The following is a 21,774-nucleotide window of genomic DNA, read 5'->3' as shown; positions in this document are numbered from 1 at the left end:
GGTTGCGACTTGTAACACTACACTGGTATCAAACTGGACATGTTAACTTTGGTCGTGGGACCATTCTTAATGTCTTACTATAGTCGGACCAAACTTCTAAGTTTCAACAGTTGTCTCAGTTGCTTGCTGGTGTGAACACTGGATAGTGGATTGTCTCCTCTTCTGAAACTGCATAGGCCACAGTAGTATTGACTAATGAACATAGCCTATTGAAGTGTAAGTAAGTTATTTTATATTTTTTATCAAGTAGGGGTTTATCTGGCGTTCCTTCAAGTTATTCTTGCAATCATCAATATTCATTTTTCCCAATGTGGGCTATTTTTAATTAAGTTTTTATTTCAGGAATATTACCCCTACCAGCATGGAAAAGAAAAAGCATAAATCTGGGTCACTAAAACGCAAAGAACAAAAAGAAGCAGAAAGGAAGGAATTAGCCAAGCAATGCAGGCCTATTACAGAGTTTATAATACCACAAGCACAATCCACATCAATATCCAGTTCTGCAACAAATAATCAAGAAGCAAGAAACAGTGCTCATGGTGATGATGCAATGACATGCGAGTTACAAGAACAGAGAAGAGCTACTTTGAATGTAGAGACAAATACAAGTGCATCCATTACTAATCAACCCAGGCCCAATATTTCTTCTGGCTTCCTTGTTCTGGTATCTGTACTGCCTGTAGTTGCAACATCTGAACACATAGCTTCAACTAGTGACAGGGAATCAGATATTCCTTCAAGCATAAATGACTTGGTTTCTGAAGCACATCCTGTAAATGAACCTACGCAAGAAAATGAAAGATCAATTACTGGAATCTTCCAATATCCATCACGAGCAAAGCGAAAACAGTTTTTTGCTGAACATCCACTTCAGCCACTTGATGATCTGCCATTTGATGCTCGTTTGTATGAGAGGAAAATTATGAATGACTCAGTCCCAAGAAAATGGCTAACATATAACAAAGAAAATAGATGCTTATATTGTTCATACTGCTTAGCCTTTGAGTTTCCCAACACTTGTATTCCATCACCCTTTGTACGTGGCTTTAGTAACTACAGGCGTATTAGCCAGAGCGTGACTTTACATGAATCGACAACAACACATGTCAGAAATGCTCAGCAATATATCAGTGTGGTTAATGATGGCACCTTCAATAAATTCTTTGCAGCATCACTAATTAAAAGGAAAGAAGAAGTATTGAAGCAGAGAAGTATTGTCATGAGGATTATAGGCATCATAAAGATGTTAGGCAAGCAAGCACTTCCTTTTCGAGGTCACAGAAATGAATCGGCCGACACTCTAGATAATGAGGTTCTGAATCATGGCAATTTTTTAGCTACAGTGCAGTTGATGGCAAAATATGACCCCATTATGGCAGCTCACGTTTCTGCAGTGCAAAACAAGTCTAAACAAAGAATCAAACGATTAGAGCAACAAGGAAAGGCTCAAAGTAAAGACCGTGGTGGACTTGTTACATACCTGAGTAAAACAACTATAAACATGTTAATCAAAATTATGAAGAATATGATACAAGAAATAATTAGTCATGAAGTTTCTCAAGCAAAATATTATTCTATTCAGGTTGATTCAACACAAGATAACTCATCCATCGATCAGTTTAGCATTATTATTCGGTATGTGCTTAAAGGTATTATCTGTGAGCGACTACTTTCAGTTATGCCAAGTAATGATGGTACAGGACAGGGATTTTTTGATCTATTGATTGAAACATTACAGCATCTTAAAATTGACCCCCAAAAATGTTTATCTGATAGCACAGATGGTGCTGCAAGCTACCATGGCCAGTACAATGGTTTACAAAGTACAATTGCTGATGTGGCTGATCAACATGTTCATATATGGTGTTATGCCCATGTCTTGAATTTTGTGATAACTGAAACAACAAAATGTTGTGTGCCTGCAGTTTCTTTTTTCAATTTGCTCCAGAATATAGCAACTTTTGTGAAAGCATCATACAAGAGAATGGCTGTATGGATAGAAGTTGTTGGAAAACATCTAGGACAAGAAAAAATGAAACGATTAAAGCTAGTTGGTGAGACCAGATGGTCAGGAAAATTCAATGCAGCAACAACTATATTTGGACGTTTTGATGATGCCGCTGCCAGTACTTTCTTAAATCTATTGACATGCTTGTCAATGATACAAAATTCAGAAAAGTTTGATGCAAAAACAAAACATGAAGCAAATGTTTTACTTCAAAGTCTTCTAAAGTTTGAAACCATATTGACAGCATTTACTTACGTGTATATATTTGAAACGACAACCCCGTTATCAAGTTAACTACAGACAAGTGGTTTAGATATGTTTACTGCATGGAGTTTGGTAGATTCAGCTACAACAAAATTGAAGGAACAGACAAGAACATTTGATAACGTTCACAGCAAGGCTTTGGAATTTGTAAATAAATGTAATGACAGGATTTCACAGATGAATATGGATGAAAATCAAACATTGGAAATCGATGCGTCGGAAACAGCATTGCCAGTTAAGAGGCAGAGGAAGAAGAAAAGAATGGCAGATGAGCTTATTGATGATGAAAGAAATTCCTCAGATTCTCTAGCTGATTTTCGAGTAAATGTGTTTAACCTAATAATGGATTGCATTGTCCAGTCACTAGAATCACGCTTTGTACAACACAAACAATTGTATAAAGATTTGTCCTGCTTGGACCCAGCAAAGTTTAAAACTATTGCAGAGAAGGGCCTTGAAGATGAAGCATTGGAAGGTATTGTTAAGCTGTTTCCACAAATCAGCAAAGATCAAGTAATATTGGAATTGTTATCTTTTGCTTCAAACTTTGATGCATTAAAGCTATTGCTTAATGATGGTGAGAATATGGATTCCAGTTGCAACAATTGTAAAATTTGCAGCACTTGCCAATCGTGTGTACTAAAAATTCTGGCAACAGACTTCATGACAAGGCATATGATAACCGTTATGAACTTTATAAAGTCATCTGCACACTATCAGTTACTCAAGTCCAATGTGAGAGGACATTTTCAAAGCTAAAGATCATAAAGACAAGGTTAAGAAATTAACTGTCTGAGGAGAATTTGGAATCATACATGTTGCTATCCATTGAAAAGGAATTGTTAGATGAATTGGATGCAGAAGCAATTATTGGCAGATTCACACAATCATCTAGCGAACACAAACAATTGCTCTTAATATAGTGGACTGCATGCAATGCTCTATTGTGCTTTTGAACTATCTGTTAATGTGTAAATTGTGCAGTAAACTATTTAAAAATATCAACCAATTACTTAAAATTAAAAATTCAATTATAACATTCTGTATTTACATTTGGTATCTACTGCCAGTAATATGTACAGTACTTGTACACTGTAATTACTAAGAAATACACATTTTTTCCACAAAAATTTTAATTGTACCCTTTTTTCCATATGTATTTTTTGAAAATTGTATTTATTCGTTATGAAAATTAAATGATAGTATTGTAGTTGTGGATGGGCCCCCTTTGTCTCCTGGCAACCAATATTTTTAGACCCAGTCCGCCACTGCCCATGGTGAGATCAATTGCGGTTTTACTTATCAATTGCTGACTTGTGCTCACTCCTACAACAAGATCCCCAACCATCAGGCTTTGGAGGGAACCCATTGCCAATTGCCCTCAAGGTTTTAAACTTCCAGGCCAGTGGCAGAGGACATGTGTGGCATTTCGCAGGCTGCACCACATACACCTGAATATTTTAATCAGGATCAGAACTTTCCAACTTTGAACAGACAAAAAAATACACACATACCTCCCTCTGATTTTTCTGGGCAATGGAGGATTCTGCAGAGCTCAGTGAGTACAATAAAACCTTGGAGGGAGCAGAGAGAAGAGTTCACACGGAAACCACTCCCCATTTTAAGAGCACGAGTGGCCATATTCTGGAAATAGTTTAAATATCTAAGCTTCTTAATATTAAGATATCTTATTAAATATTATTAATATTTAATAAGATATTATTAAATATCTTAAATAAGCTTCTTTGAAAAGCTACAGAGAAAAAATAAGTGAGTGAGGGGCTTTTATGGATAAAGTCGATAAAGGGGCATGGTGGGTGAGGGGTAGAGTAGTTGGTGGATAATGTGGTGGGGGCAGGTTAGATCGGAGGATTGTGAGGTAGTCAAGAGTGGGGGAATCAGGAAGGAGTCAAAGGGTTTGAGGGAGTCATTGGGTGGTGGGAACTAGTCAGGTTGGGTCAGGGATGGATTGGAGGGTCAGGGGGGGGAGACAGGGGTGTCAGGTCGGAGTTGGGGGTCCGGGTGTGAGTTGGGTTCAGTGTGAGTAATTGGGGGAGCGGGGGCAGTTACATAATTAGCTTGGTGTTAGATCAGATTTTATTCTGTCAAATATTTCATGTGTAACTATCCTGGCAGCTATGTTGGGAGATTGTTTCAAAGGTTCCTGGGGAGCAGTTGAATTGCCGTTTGGAAGTTTAAACTTCCTGGGCAATCCCCATGGAGACTGAAAGACCTGGACTTTTGACGGATCTGGGAGTTGACCAGTGCCCTGTTCCGAAGACCACCAAATTCAACAGATTCTCTACATCTGCTGATAACCAGGTTGCTGGAGCAGTCAGCTTTAGGCCATTACATGCTTCTCACAGGTTCGAGGTGCAATCGGCTGCACAAATATGACCATTAAAGAGTCTTGGGAACAGCCAGCTGCATTTGCAAATCAGAAACAGTTTCAACCTGAACGTTCAAGTTGTCTGTGAGCATCGGAAATTAATTATACAGATGTTGTGCTTGTTTCCCAGGTAAACAAGCACTTGGCTACTTCACCACCTGTTTTAGTCCTCTGCCTCGATTGGATGCCTCTTTATCATACTCGAAAAACAGAGACTATCACTGACCCCATGTAAGAGTGAGAGCAATCCACAATCTACAACTTCACCAGAAAAATACTTAACTCTTTGAAGAAGATCTGTGTTTCTTAAAAAATATAAGAAAACACATTGATCGAAAAATGGCTGATACTGTACAGTCACCTCTTCTGGAAAATTCCTATTTTGACTATAGTGACAAACCTCTCTGGAGAGGGCATAGAATTTCACACTTGAAGAGTTGTCAAGGCCAAACTTCAAACAAAGACTTCTGAAAGGAGGGCATATTTGTGCAGTCGATTGCACCTCGAACCTGTGAGAAGCATGTAATGGCCTAAAGCTGACTGCTCCAGCAACCTGGTTATCAGCAGATATAGAGAATCTGTTGAATTAGGGTTAGGGTTCGGGTTAGGGTTAGTGGATTTTGCACTGCCAGGCACACTCTCAGCCACCACTGATAACACCTTCACTGTGACACAAAACATATAGGTAACATCAGTCACCCCATAGTCTCACATGACCATAAGCTGCTTTCCCCTTTCAGGGGAAGAGCTGACTGGCGGTAGTTTAACCTGAGGATCACCAGACCTCAAGCGAAGGGCACTGTCGAGAAGGTGGGGCCTTCATGAATAGCGTTGGCCAGTAAGAGAATTGAACCCACAGTGCTGGGCAGCAGGGTAGCATGGTGGTTAGCATAAATGCTTCACAGCTCCAGGGTCCCAGGTTCGATTCCCGGCTGGGTCACTGTCTGTGTGGAGTCTGCACGTCCTCCCCCTGTGTGCGTGGGTTTCCTCCGGGTGCTCCGGTTTCCTCCCACAGTCCAAAGATGTGCGGGTTAGGTGGATTGGCCATGCTAAATTGCCCGTAGTGTCCTAATAAAAGTAAGGTTAAGGGGGGGTTGTTGGGTTACGGGTATAGGGTGGATACATGGGTTTGAGTAGGGTGATCATGGCTCGGCACAACATTGAGGGCCGAAGGGCCTGTTCTGTGCTGTACTGTTCTATGTTCTATGTTCTATGCTGGTCTTGTAATGCATCAGACACCAGCTGTCTACCCCACTGAGCTATTGAATATCATAATGTTAGTTAGTTAACTACACAGAAAGTAAACTCTTGCTTCTGGACTTAGACCAGTTCAAAAACCAGACAGACCAGTCAACTTGATGTGCTCTAACTTGAACAAATGTGGTGAAGCTGTAAACCTATTGGAAAATGGTGAATGGTACGGTATCATAAAAAACTATTAGACTGTAAAATCAGTAGTATTGTAACTAGACCAGTAATCCAGAGACCCAGGGCAAGATCTGGGAACCAGGATTAAAATCCTACCACAGCAGATGCTTATGCTGAATTCAATAAAGAAATCTGGAATTAAAACCATTATCGATTGTATAAACTCACCTGATTCACTAATACCCTCTAAGGAAGGAGATCTGCCATCCTTAACTGGTCTGTCCGACATGTGATTCCAGATCCACAACAATATGGTTGACTCTCAAGTGCCCTCTGAAATGTAGGGCAGATAGGGATGGGCATTAAATGCTGGCCCACCTCCCGTAAGGGAATTTTTAAAAACTCGCAGCAGCTCATTTGTGCACAGCAAGCTCCCACAAACAGCAGCATGAAAATGATCAGACAATCCATTTTTGTGATGTTTTTTGATGAATAAATACTGACCTAGAGAGAGCTCCCCCTCTCTTCGAAATAGTATCATCGGTTCTTATACATCCATCAGAGCAGGCAGATGGGTTTAATGTTTCATTCTGGAATCGCTGACAGTGCAGCATTCCCTCAGTACTGGAGTGACAGCTCAAATGTTGGAGCGGGAACTTGTGACTCAGAGGGTGAGGGTGATACCAACTGAACCACAGCATGAGTAAGATAATTGATTTATATTAAATTATAACTGTAAAGGTCTTTAAAATTACGAAGCGGTTTGATTGGATGGGTGCAGAGAAGCTGTTTCCAGTTGCAGGGAATCCAAAACTAGAGGTCAAAAGCAAGACATACATCCAATAGGGAATTCAGGATAAACCTCGTCACTCAAAAAGTGGTTCGAATGTGAAACTTGCTGCCATTGGAATGAGCTGAATTAATGCATGGTGGCACAGTGGTTAGCACTGTTACCTCACAGCGCCAGAGACCTGGGTTCAATTCCGCACTTGGGTGACTGTCTGTGTGGAGTTTGCATGTTCTCCCCGTGTCTGCGTGGGTTTCCTCCCAGTGCTCCGGTTTCCTCCCACAGTCCAAAGATGTGCAAGTCAGGTGGATTGGCCATAATAAATTGCCCCTATGTGCCCAAAGGTGGGGTTACGGGGATCGGGTGGGGGTGTAGGCCTAGGTAGAGTGCTCTCTCAGAGGGTCGGTGCCGATCCAATGGGCCAAATGGCCTCCTTCTGCACTGTTGGGATCAAATCTATGATTCTATGTATAATGTTGATGCCTTTCAGGAAAAGACAGGTAGAGACATGCTGGTAGGTTGAGTTAAAATGGGATTGGAGGAGGCCTATGCAGATCACCAAAACCAGGACAAACTAGAACAAATGGCTTGTTCCTGCGCTGTACTCTCTGTGCAAAATTAATTAATTGAGCTGTTGTAACAACAGATTGAATGGACAACTTTAGAAAGGAAAAAGGTTCAAGGTTTTTTTTTTTCAGTTTAGTAGCTGATGGTACAACAGATGTTGTCAACCAAATGTCAAATTATGCATGCTGTAAAACATGTACACCAGAATAAAAATGGACAGGCAGGAAGTTGCAGAGCCTCTATTGATTTCAAAGAAGCTGTTCTTATAACAGAGAGAAACAAGTCATTTAGACACCTTCCTGCAGCCATTGACAGCATGGGGCATTGACGACTAATTTATGTGAGGATCAGTCAGTGATAGAGGCAGCAAAATGAACATTCGGCTTAATGATATTCAGGCAACAATCTATGTAGTTGTTCCAGTTGTATGCTGTACCTACAATTCAGCTTTCTATATGTTTTATAGCAGGTCTCAAAATTATTTGACAACCTGGAAAGCTTAGAGAAATGCTTACGTTTTCCCTAAGAGTTGTAGTGCTTACCATGGAGAATTGAAAGGCTTCATGAATCTTCCCATGAAGATAAGGTCGAAGACAGGAATACTTTTACCAGGAAGGACTTGTGCCGGGGTGATTTTAACTTAATGGGCAGTTAGTGGGCACCCAGTTACCCAATGCCATGAAGGCCAAATTATTTTAAGGTCAGGGCCACATTTTTCCCGTTGCTGGTGAGCATCAGGAGCCAAACTGGTGCTCCCAGGCAACTGACTGGTTGACTCCAGCTTCTCTTTGTCCCAACAAAATAACAGTTTGAAACATCTTTCTGATTAAAGGTCACAGACTTGAAACATTAACTCAATTTCTCTCTGCATTGATGACCTGCTAAGCATTTGCATCATTACCTGTTTTGATTTTAGGTTTCCAGCATCTGCAGTATTTCACTTTTGTTTTTAATCTGTTCCCAGTAAGAACACTATTCATGAAACCTTATGCTGCCCTTGCTCATGTATTTGCTTTATTTGGCCCCTCGTCATGCACTGGAACCAATCACTGTCGATGTACCATTTGTACTCTGTCGATTATTCTTTTTATGTCTACTATGTACGGATTGTTTACGTTCCCTTGGCTGCAGAAAAATACTTTTCACTGTATGTTCGGTACATGTGACCATAAATAAATCAAATCAAATCAAATCAAGTGTCCTCTGCCTGAATCTAAGCCATGGGCATTAAAATTGGTTGATAAATGCATTGTAGCAAAATCACTAGATCTAATGCACAAGACTGCTGTGGGACAAAAACCTCCCTCCACCTTTGGGCCATGAGCATTGCAACACCAATTAATAGATTGCTCTCCCTGTTTTCTTCTTCAGATGTTCATTTCAAATGGAGGCCAATAGATCCAAAGTGTTGAGTTGTCCTAAGGGATATTTAGAATGCGTAGACCTCTTTTCCCATGGAACTGCAAACAAATTCCAGAGACAGGTAGAACAACTAAAACCTATTTGCATCTACACTTCAACAGTTAATCCAGTTTGCAATCCAAAACAAAGTTGGCGCAAGGTGGCACATTTGTTAGCACTGCTGCCTCACAGCGCCAGGGACCCGGGTTCAATTCCGGCCTTGGGTGACTGTCTATGTGGAGTTTGCACGTTCTCCCCGTGTCTGCATGGGTTTCCTCCGGGTGCTCCGGTTTCCTCCCACAGTCCAAAAATGTACAGATTAGATGGATTGGCCATGCTAAATTGCCCCTTAATGTCCAAAGATGTGCAGGTTAATTGGGGTTATGGGGCTTGGGATGGAGAGTGGGCCTGGTTAGGGTGCTCTTTTAGAGGGTTGGTGCAGACTCAATGGGCCAAATGGCCTCCTTCTGCATTGTAGGAATTCTACCATCCAATAGTTCTATAAGAGACAAACATAGAATAAGAAAATAAGCCAGCCAGGAAGATTCAAATACATTGTAGGAGCTGGAACATGTTTAGAAAAAAGAAGAGAGCAGCTAAAGTAAACACTGGTCTCTGAGAAGCAGAGGCACGAGAAATTATTATGGGGTAATGAGGAAATGGCAGAGATTTTGAACAAATATTTTGTGTCTGACTCCACAGCAGAAGACACAGGTTCCATACCAGAAATAGAGCGTGACCTAGGATCTAAATAGAGTGAGTAAATTACGGCAATTGATATCAGCAGAGAAAAAGCTCTGGAGAAACCTAACAGACTAAAATCTCCCAAATCCCCAGGATCTGATGGCCTACACCACATGGTTTAAAATGAGATAGCTGCAGAAATAGTTGATGTGCTAGCGATAATTCTCCACAATTCCCTAGATTCTGGAGTGGTTCCAGCAGATTGGAGTTAAGTTAGCAAATGTAACACTGCTATTCAAGAAAGGCGGGAGAGAAAACAGGGAATTACAGGACCGCTAACCTGACATCAATTGTCAGAAAAATGCAGGAATCTATTAATAAGGAAGTCTTAACAATGCATTTGGACAGTCATAGTATGACCAGATAAAGTCAACATGGTTTTATGAAAGGGAAATTGTGTTTGACAAATTTATTAGAGCTTTTTGAGGAAGTAACTTGTAGGGTATCTAAAAGCGAACTAGTAGACACTTGGATTTCTAAAAGGCATTCAATGCGGTGCCACACAAAAGGTTAATAGACAAGATAAGGGCTCAATGAGTTGGGGATAATATATTAGCATGCATGGAGGATTGGTTCATGGACATGTTTATGGTGGCTACGAAGGACAGGGGGAATCATCAATGGATTCCCCCATTTAAAATCCACTGCTTCAACCTGGGTCGGTTTTCTGTAGGTCCCTGGGCCTGGACTTGTGCACTATGAGTCCCGGAAGCAGCCTGTTCCGTTATGTAAATAAAAGGGTATGGTGTCGGGAGACTGGCCTTGGTGGGATTATTACATTGACAACGAGGATGGGCTAAGTTTTGTTTTCTCCGAGCAACCACCATTATCGAGGACAAACAGCTTCTCCGGTAAGAAGCAAAATGCCTCTCTTTGGTAAACCTGAACCCCATGATGTAAGAGGAGAAGATTGGGCCTAATACACAGAGTGACTGCATTACTTCTTCCAGGCTAATGATATAAAGGGAGATGAAAAACAGAAAGTAATCTTGCTGACAGGATGCAGGGTCCTGACATTCAGTGTGATTAAAAAGTCTGACTTATCCAAATGCCCATGACTCAAAGGCTTTTAAAGAGTTAGTAGACTTAGTAAAATACCACCATGACCCGAAGCCCTCTGATATATTCCAGAGATATCACTTTAACATGGCAGGGAGAACCCCGGGGGCACCTGTCACCAATTCTTTGTCCAGATTATGGAAATTGGCAGAACATTGTGAATTCGGACCATCCCTGACTGAAATGTTGCGACAGATTGGTATGTGGAATAAACAACTTGACAACCCAAAACAATTATTGGCAGAACTCAACCCAGGTTAAAAGAAGACATCGAATTAGGTCTATGATTGGAAAATGCAGAAAATGGGACACCAAATCGCAATCCTCTATCACCTTGACAGTGGCCTTAATGCGTTTTGGAGCGCACTTACAGCAAACATCGTTTGCATATCATTAGGGGGCGAGAGCTGGCATTCGCTGGGGCCTCCGCGATTCTCCCCCTCCAATGGGCCAAGTTTCTGATGGCGCAGTTCACTTGTGCTTTTGAAAATCGTGAAACCAGCATGGTGGTTGTTGAGGGAGAGCGAAGGGTCCAACAGCACATAGTGTGCTGACAGTTATGCTGCTGGCTGGGGGCTTCTGTCCGTGCTGGGGGGAGTAGTGGGGGGTGGCCAGGAGGTGGGCTGTGGGGGTCGGGGTGGACAATAACAGAACACCATTGCCGTAGCTGGCAAGGCAGCCATGCAGCTGCGTACGCCTCCGCAGCCCACTGTGAACCTCGTGCCATGGGTTACAGAAGTGTCCCACCAGGCCACCCCCCTGGGTGCCCTCTGACCCCAGCCGACCCATCAGCTGTATGGGCATGCTCCAGTGCAACCAGTGCCATCTTGTTGGATATCGTGGAAGTCCACAAATTCTGCGTTGGCGTCAACACAGTCTCAGAAATAGAGAATCCCGCTCAAAATGTCTCCCTTGTTGCACCAAGAATGTGGTGGCTCTCAATCACTGTAATATAACTTGGTCCCATGACAGGAGGTTGGAGGCAGGTTGTTCAGCCCAGTTGCCAATTGGGCTCTTTGCTGCCCGATATTGGAATGGATGCAGTACTTGGGTGGTGGTTTGGGGGGGGGGGGGGGGGGGGGGGGTGAATGTTTGCTCCCACTATGATTCCCATGAGTCCAGTCTCCAATGTCCCGCATGTCTATCTCCGAGAGGCAGATGTACAGTATTTTGGAGGGCACAATTTGGGTCCACAGGAATGACCCAAATTGTTTTGAAGGCCCTGCGTAAAGCAATTACAGGCAACCAGTAAGGAGTATTTCTGCAAAGCAGTTGGTTTATTCAAATTACTTAAATCCTCATCTCGATCTGTTGACGGCCCCTCCCCCAACCAAATCAGGTCAGCTGACCTGGCCCACCCCTCCTAAGCCGTTTGCTGACATTGCAGGAAACACCCACCAGCAGCATGTACATGGGCGATTTGACAGGGTCAGGCAGATTCATTGTGGGTGGACTGGAAGTATATGGCACTGTCATCATAACAGTGGAGTGGGGTCATGGGTTATTGGGAAGAAAGGGTGGAATTTTCTGCCTTGGTACTCAGTTTCTCATAAACTCTGGGAAAGTTTTAAGTTCAGCATTTATATCGGTCAGCTGTGACTATCATAATCCTTATCACAGACATGTTAATACAAATGCAATCATTACCGACCGTTGACAATTTCTTGGCCAGTCAAATCATTGTATAAAATATCCTGCTTCAAATCTGATCCCTTGGTTAGACTGGCGAAGAGAGATAATATCCAAATATTTCAAATATTTCCAGATATTTAATTAAGAATGACGAGGTAATAGTTTAGCCTTTGAACTTGGACTTTCCCTTAAGCTTTTTACCTTGAACTTTAATCTGATTGCATTTTGAATGATATATTTACTGGAAAATTTTAAAAGGCAAAGTCAACTCAGTCAAGTGTTGATTAAAATAATCAGATCGGATTGGTTGATTGTTGGATGCCAATCACCAATCATTTACTCCGGTTTAAACTGATTTACTTTTTAAAATAGTTTGTGTATTGTGTTGGGGATGCAGACTTCGGCTTGCAGTGACTGGCCTAAAATCTCTCTGATGCATGGCTTGGGTTGGGGTCCAGGAATTGTGGGGGGGGGGGGGGGGGGGGGAGTGCAGATCTTCGAGTTGCCATCCTCTTGGCTGAAATGAGAGTGTATGGGAGTGGAGTGCTATTAAGCTTGTTAAACTCTCCAGCGCTAATCCCGGCCCCATCAAGTCTGACGCCGGTGGGAATGAGAATTGCTCTCGATTCACATGGACAGAGTGCTGGCTCATTAGCATGTCCTGGATTGCTCCACAAATAACGTTCTAAATGGGAACGTGAATAGCACACGATTCAGTGCTGGCATGAACGCTTCAGGTGCGATTTAATGGAAAAGTTTCTAATTGTGGTCGTAAGCGGGAACTGCTAAGAGCTTCCTGACGCTTGACCTGAGACAATCACTAGTATCAAACATTAATTGGTCCACTTAACGAGGTCCCACGGGCTTCACACCACAAATGATGGTCCCGCCAGCTGATTCACCGGGACTGCTCCCGCCAGCTCCCTGCCAGCAAAGGGGAGCAGCACTTAAACTGATCCTACAGAGCAAACTCCACACAGTTCGCAGCCATGCCACCGAGGAGACCTGTCTCACGATTTGGGGGATGCCGACCTGGCCAGATTGTTGGACGTGGTTCAGACTAGACGGGATGCCCTGTTCCACCGTGAGGCATGGAGGGTCAGCCACAGGACAGCCAGTGCCGCCTGGGAGGAAGCGGCAGCGACCATCAACTCAGGGAGCGTCACCAGGAGGACCGGTACCCAGAGCCCTAAAAAGATCAACGACCAGCACTGGGCCACATGGGTGGATTGGAACCGGCCTCCTGCCACGTTCCTGCCCTCGGCCCCGCCTGTCGCCCCCACCACCCCACATGTATGAGCCTGGCACTGCCCCTCCCAGTACTGTACCATGCCCCAGTCCACCCATGTCCGGCAGTGCCACCCATGCTGACCCCCCCCACCCCATTCTCGACAACCCCCAGCTTCCACTCAATCATCCCCTCACCTCACGTCCCCTGCCATCCGACATCAACAGCCTATGAACCCCTGCCACAGGGTGGAGGCCCTGGTCATTAGACCCCACACTCTGTACCCCAGACACCCACTCATACCTTTCCCTGGATGGGGCGCTGGTCCCGTCACTGGTACACACACCAACCATCTGGTCGCAGAAATGCCCCTGGTGCTTGGGCCCAGCTCCTGGGTATTCGGATGTTGGATGCTGATGTTTCCTGCAGTGTTCAGGCACAATGTCCAGGCATCATGCTTACATTGGAATGCCAGGCCATAACTCCCACATGTAACATGGCACGCCTACCCATGGGAATCCACTTGGGAGCAACAGTGACCCCACCCCCCTCCACCATCAATGGCGGCCCACCCCGACCGAGACTGCCCGCCCCTCGGGGATGCCCCTCCTGGGGCTACCCCACAACGCCTTGAGCAGCGGGGCAGCAACCCCAGTGCTCCTGGGTTCATTGCCTAGGAGCGAAGATAACTCCTCACCTCCTCACCGCCTAAGATCCCTGCAGCAGCCTTTCCGCCAGCTTCATGTTTTTAAAAAGGAGTACTTGACCACTTGCTGGGGAGTCGGTTAGATCATGGGAGGCCATTAGACAGAGGGTCGTTCACGTTGATTGTATGGAAATTGGGCTTAAGTGGTGATTATTGGTTTCTCGGCACGCGGCGGCAAATCTGATTTTGTCAATGGGAATGGGCTGGCTAAATCGCAAACTGATCTACGCCGGGAGCAGTTCTCGATTATGGCCTCTCCCACAATCTAATGGCCGCGCTGCGCTCTCGCTCGAGTGCAAAGCAGCCGTAAAATCACCCATTAGCCTCCAAATGGAGAATTTCACCCATCGTTCTCAGCCCTTGTGCTTGATTGAACCTACTGTGTGTTGTGATAATTTGCGCTAAACTAGAGAACAACATAGCCTGTCTGAAGTTATTGACCGAAGTATTTTTGATGGATTGGACACCATGAAGTCTCCTTCTGGAATGAAGGACCCCTGTTATTTTGCCATATTGTGATGTACATTGATATTTTTTTATAATTCATCACCGAAGAGACCACACAATTACAAGTTAAATCACACGATTCCTTTAATAAATCACTCAACCTTCCAGAAATAGTGACATTCTGCTTGAAAAGTGGACAGATGTTTTCCCTGAATCTGTAAATTCAATTGCCTTGTGTTTTGTCTTTGTCATAAACACAAATCTATATATCTCTGTGTAACAGTTGAGGTCTCAAATATTTGCCTGAAAAATATAATTAATTTCATGCCTTAACTGATATGAAGTTCAAACAGTTAGGAAATATGCATCATAACATTCGGCAGATAGGTCAGGGGAAATGCATCATAATTAAATATATTTTTTAATGATTTCAATGAAGCAACATCATGTAGTGCACATTGTGCTTGAATGCTGTTCAAGTGAACTATCATTGCCCTCCCATTTGCTAAACCCAGTCTTGGAGAATATGTATCTGGAGAGAACAGTACTTATCATTTAGTCTGCTGACAATGCCAGCAGATTTTACTGTGCCATTTATTTTTTAATGAGGGTATTGGCCATTCTTTTTATCTGTAACTTTCCTCTCGCCTGGTTTAGGCTTCTACCCCTGACACGCAACAACCTACATTTATTATAGAGCCCTTTCTAGATTAAATCACCCAACGCATTTCACTGTATTGTCCTGAGATAAAAGTTGACACCGAGTGAAAGAAGGGGTCATTAAGACACACAGCCAGAAACATGGTTAAAGAGGCAGGTTTTCAAAGTAATTTCATTGCTGTTTTAATGTAAGCCTACTTGTGACAATAATAAAGATTATTATTATAACAAGGTTCTTAAAAGAAGAAAGGGGAGGAGAGGTCACGGGAGGGAACAACTGAGTTTAGGGCTTGTTGATTGTTGGAACATTCATCAATGGTGAGGTGCAGGGAGTGGGGAATGGACAAGAGGTGACAAATGGAGGAATGCAATGTTCTCAGATGGTCTTAAGGCTGGAGGAGTTTACAGAGATAAAGAAGGGGCAAGGCTATGGACGGACTTTGAAATAAGGACAAGAACTTTTAATTTTAGGCATTTGAGGTCTGAGAGCCACCAAAGGTCAGCGAGCATAGTGGAGGCTGGTACAGAGGTGTGGTGGTGGGTAGTTGGTGATATGCAAACAGGACTTGGTGCGAATTTGGGTTCAGGTAGCAGAGTTTTCTTTGACTTTATGGAAGATGGGAGGCCAGCCAGGAATGTACTGGAATAACCTCGTCTGGTGGTAACAAAATCGCGGATGAGGATTTCAGCAGATGAGCTGAAGAAGGAGTAAAGATGGGTTCCTCGAGCTCTCGTTTCTTGTCTTTCTCTCACTCACTTCATCCCACTTAGGAACAGAAATAGGCCATTCAACCTCTCGAGCCTGCTCCGCAATTCATTAAGACCATGGCTGAACTGATTGTGATCTCTGTTCCATTTTCCTGTCTGCCCCTCATATCCCTTGATTCCCTTGTCTATCTAAAGTCTGCCTGAAATGAACACAATGACCCGCAGCCTCCACTGATGCCTGCGGAAGATAATTCCACTTTCTTATAACGTTCAGTCTTAGCAGGCTGACCCCTTATTTTAAAACAGTGTCCCCTGGTTCAAATCTCTCCCACAAGTGGAAATGTCCCCCCCTGGTGTCAACCCTATCAAATCCCCTCAGGTTCTTATATGTTTCAATAAGGTGGCACGGTAGGACAGTAGGTTAGCAATGCTGCCTCACAGCACCTGGGACCCGGGTTCAATTCCGGTGACTACCTGTGTGGAATTTGTACGTTCACCCCGTGTCCACTTGGGTTTCCTCATGGTGCTCCGGTTTTCTCCCATAGTCCAAAGGCTCTGTAGGTTAGGTGCATTGGTTATGCTGAATTGCCCCTTAGTGTTCGAAAGGTTAGGTGGGGTTACAGGCATGAGGTTGGGGCATGGGCCTCGGTAGTGTGTTCTTTCAGAGGGTAGGTGCAGACTTGATGGGCTGAACGGCCTCCTTCTGCACTGTAGGGATTCTATGAGACTTCTAGGGTCACCTCTCATTCTTCTAAACTCCAATGGGTATCGGCCCAACCTGTTCAACGTTTGCTCATAGGATAAGCCCGGTAATGAGTTGGGATGGCAGTAGAGATAATGGTGATTAGGCAGAATCTATTGTTCATGTGATAAATGCATCATGCAGATCACAGGTCTGTTGATGCAAGGCTCCAAGTACAGGTTTTTCAATTTGATTTTTATCAATCAGTGATTGACTGTACCAACCTGCCAGCTCATCCGCCTTACCTTATTCAGCTTCATCCTCTTCTTTTTCCTTTGCTACAGCCTGACCCTCTCTGTCCTCTGGTTGAAGGGTTTCCTCTCTCTATATTGTAGAATTATATAAGATACAGCAGACACTGATCATTTTCAACATCTTGGGATTGTAGCAAAGTGTTCGGTTTGATCTGTTTCAACCTGCATGTTCCATGGAGTTCAGGTGAAAAGATGGGCCTCACGCTGCTTATTGACAATAACATGGAGGTTCTTCACTGGTGTCACTGACCAAGAGCTTGTTGTCAGGGCTTTGATGGTTAGGCATGTACCATTGATGATGCCTGCACTTTCACCTAATTAAAAGGCCAGGCTCTCTCCTGGCATTGCCACTTTTCCACAGGCAAACAAACAAACGTGATCCCACTCATAAACACAGCTTCTGTCTCCTGCTCGATCCAGTGGAGACTGGCTAAAATAGACCGGGATTTTCCAGCCCTGTCACTGGCGGGCATTGTTGCGGTGTGTTCGGGAAGATTTGGAGAACCGCTAAATATCAACGGCTCGCCAAATTTTGCCATCCTGCCTGTGAGGAGGGCTGAGGGGTGGGAAAATCATAGCCATAGAATTTTATGAACGAAAGGGGTCTGCTTGTGGTGCACGATCAATTGCACAAAGACTCAGATTGGGTACAACTGTGGCTTTATTGCAGTCAGATGCGTGGCCTCCTGCTGCAGCTGGTGAAATGGCAGATCAATGGAGGACACACATATTTATACAGCTCCTAATGGGCGGAGCCAGCCGGCAGGGGCTACTGGTGAACCTGTAGTACAGGTCCTACCTTACATCCCCTAATACAGGTGTACACAGTGGTTCACCACATTCACCCCCTGTTAAAAATGAGTCCGGCAGGGTTGGTGTGGAACTATATACAGTGTTGAGAATTATGTACAGTGTCTTAGAAAATGAGTGGGGTAGGAAGAAAAATGTCCATTTTGACGGTCCGGTGCCCGTTAGAGGTTCAGTCTGTCCGGTGCTTTGACGATTCGCTGGGAGCGACGTAACGGTGGCGGTGATGTCAGTGCTGGCGGTGTTGGTGCTGGCCTGTGTCAGATGACCCTGGGAACATGCCGAAATCTTCTTTGTCTTCTTGCGTGGGCAGGGGAAGGAGGGATGGACCTGGTAGGGTTAATGTTGGGAGCGCCGGGGGAGGGGAGGGTGGTGCATGGGTGGGGAAGTGTGTTTGGTTGGAACTAGACGGTGCCAGGTCCCTGAGGGAGACAGAATCTTGGTGGCCATCGGGGAACTCCACGTCGGCATACTGGGGGTTGGCATGGAGCAAGTGTCCCCTGTCCACCAAGGGGTCCGCCTTGTGGAGTCGGACGTTATCTCCAGCCATCGCACCTTCTGAGTTCAAATTCCCTTTTTTGGGCAACATCCTCAGAAATCTGCTCCTTAGTGTGTCCAGTGTGCTCAGATATTCATGCAATGTGGGCTCTCTCTGGCAGTAGCCCAGTGTTTGAAACAGTTGCAGCCCAATATCTCTGCAATGAAGGAAAGTCTCTCATATACTTTGCCCATCACCTTAGCTGCCAGGGATCTGTGAATATGTGCTCCAAGGTCCCTTCACTCCTTTACATTTCTAAGTATCCTGACATTTATCGTGGATTCCCCTGCCTTTTTTACCCTCCCTAAATGCATCATCACATATTTCTCTGGATTGAATTCCACATTATGTTTTTCTGCCCACGTTGTCATCATCCTATGTTCGACAGCTTTCTTCCTCACTATCAAACATAACCCACATTTTGAATCGTCTGCAAACTTCCTTATCATGACCCCTACATTTAGGTCATCCCGCACCATCGGCAAGTGATCGATCCCTGGGGAACGCTCGTTGGCAGCCTTTGCCATTCCAGAATTAGCTCATTCAGCCATCAAAAGAAGAGCAGCAGATGATCTCGTCTGACCTCAACAAAGTTTTAAGGTCACATTCCCCTCATCTCCTGTGGGCGGAAGCAAGTCAATCAAGCTGAATTAAATATGGCTGAGTAAAATCAGGGGCATGACAAGACACTCAGCACAGATGCCAAAATGCAAGAACATTTATGCATCATCAAATTTAGGAGCATTTGGAGCCTTTTTTCTGTCCTTGTGTGTCTATGTGTGTTTGTCCATGTGTGTGTTTGTGCATCCATCCATGTGTGTCTCTGTGTGTATATCTGTCCATGTCTGTGTCCGTGTGTGTGTGTCTGTCCACGTGTATCCGTCCATGTGTGCATATCCATCCGTGTGTGTGTGTCCATACATGTGTATGTGTCCATCTATGTGTGTGTGTGTGTGTGTATGACCATCTGGGTGTATGACCATCTGTGTGTTTGTGTCCGTTTCTGTGTGCGTAATATGGGTGTGCATTCCCTAAGCTTCCCAGCAGGGAGTTGGCTCTTAATAAAAGGTAGTATAAATACACAGATGAAATTACTGTCAATGATCATTTCTCAAATTTATTTACCAGTGCTAAATTCACAAAAGTAAGAAGTAACTATGCATTAAAAAGACTCACGGAACAACTGCTATTGATTAATAATGTGAAAATGACTTGAGATTCTTATGCCCACGGCATGCTTAATCTACAAATTAACCTACAATCATCAAATTTAATACACTCTACATGAATAAATAGTTATTACAGGAACCTTTTATACAGTTTAATCTTAAAGTGCCATTTTGGTTTCCGAAGTGTCATACTTTATGTGAGGTGCATCTCAATGATTTGTATGGTGGGAACATAATCCATGTCCCTGTAATATGTTCAGTTTTGAATATTCATTGTGCTATCACAGGAGTGAATTTATGTAGCATTTGCAATATCAAGAGGATAAATTTTTATGGTGAGAATAAATAATGAAAGTTCCAATTCTATGCTAATGGGCAAAGGGGGGATCTTAAAAATGGAATCTTACCTACAATTAGAGCCATTTTTCCACAATTAGCAAATTGATGAATGAAATTCATAAGCATTATAAAGTACAACATACATAAAATAACCTGTTGTCGCCTCACTCAGACACCAAGTGGTTATTGTAATCCTCTTGGAATCGTTTCCATCCTTCATATTGCTCCTATTCATATCTGAGATTTGAGCATGGGCTGCTTTTTATTCCCCTCATAATTGCTTAATTATCACCTGGAGTCTCAGATGATGTAATGTATCCCGTTTAAGAAATGAATTTATTGTCAGCAACATACATCAAAGGTGGCGGTTAAAAACAAAACAAGCACTTCTCAGTTTCTATTGGAAATGTCAGGTTCTCCCCCCCCCCCTCCTCCCCCGCCCCCCAGTCTTTGTTTTGGAGCTTTTCGTGGAAGAGGTCAGCGAGAGGAGAGGCATCTTCTGTAACTAGCTAATGCAAACGGTTTCCAGCCAGGCTGCCCGGCAAAGTCAAGACATGGGCCTGACCTTTTTGGATGGCAGGATCTATCTCCTTCCCACCATCCAAAGAGTCAGTGGGGAACACATTCCTGGTGTCCCAATTTACACTCGATTGACCATCAGTTGGCTGCAGGGGGGATTTCCCACCATCACTCAGGAGGAGGAATCTGCCTTAAAGAGCTGCCAGCCAATCACATTGGCTCGCTAGTCCCTGCAGAGACAGTGCTGCAATTGACAGAAGAGGACAGGGGTGATTGGGATGTCAGGGAGAGGTTGAGGGAGGGAGATCTTGAAGTCACTGTATCTTAAGTCTCTGACAGTCACTGTAGTAATTCCACTTGCTTCACCGCTTCCTATAGCACCCTGCTGCAGCTGCCCTCTTCACTATTACTTTCTTCACACTCTCGCACCGCTGCCATCTGGCACCCACTAGTAACCCTATTTTACCCTAATAAGCACATCACCTGAAACAACAAGAAGTAGGCTTTCTAGTGCTGTCCCCACCTGAAGAACAGGTTGTTGACATCATGGGTAAAGGCTTATCAGGAACGTGTGTCTGGTAAGACTGGATGACCAGTCCTGCAGGGTTTGTGACCACCTTCTTTTCCATATCGATTTATTCTCAGGGCATTTTAATATAACATTACTCAGTCTGGACAATGAATCTGAAGAGTCCAAAGATGTGCGTGTTAGGTGGATTGGCCATGCTAATTGCATCTTCGTGTCCAAAAAGGTTAGGTGGGGTTACGGGGAAAGGGCGGAGGAGTGGGCCTGGGATAGGGTGCCCATTTGGAGGGTCGGTGCAGAACGGGCTGAATAGCCTCCTCCTGCACTGTAGGAATTTTATCGATACAGTATGATTGCATCAAAAGCGCATCAGGTGAAAGGAGCCTGGTGGACAAAATATTTAGAGCTATTGTGGGCAGTGTAGTGCACTACACCCAGTGTAGTGGGTTCCAATTCTGGCTGCAGCAAGCAGCAGATAATTGATGGTCACAACTGTCTTACAGACTGCTCCACCACAAGATCCACTCATGATGATCATTTCCTGAAGACTCACATGCTGCAAGTCCTCCTCTACCATTTGCCTCCTTCTTGCAATCTGCATATAGATCGTTGTTGCCTTCCTTGCTACCTATCTATCTCCTCATTTGGAACTACCAAAAGGAAAAGTCCAGCAACATTTCCATTGTGAACTAGAAAACTCAGCTAGACCAGTTGTAGACTTCCTCAAATACACTATTTTGCAGCCGAAAACAACCAACCTTGACTAGAGAGGAGGATTCCATTAATTCATTCTTATAGGAGAGGTGGTAGTGTTGTGGTATTGCCGCTAGACTACTAATCCAGAGACCCAGGGTAATACTCTGGGGGCCCGGGTTCAAATCCCACCATGGCAGGTGGTGAAATTTGAATTCA

Source organism: Scyliorhinus canicula, chromosome 15 (assembly GCF_902713615.1).
Source record: "Scyliorhinus canicula chromosome 15, sScyCan1.1, whole genome shotgun sequence".
NCBI classification, from domain to species: Eukaryota; Metazoa; Chordata; class Chondrichthyes; order Carcharhiniformes; family Scyliorhinidae; genus Scyliorhinus; species Scyliorhinus canicula.
The sequence above is the reverse complement of the archived record's forward strand: the minus strand, read 5'-3'. Positions refer to the sequence as shown.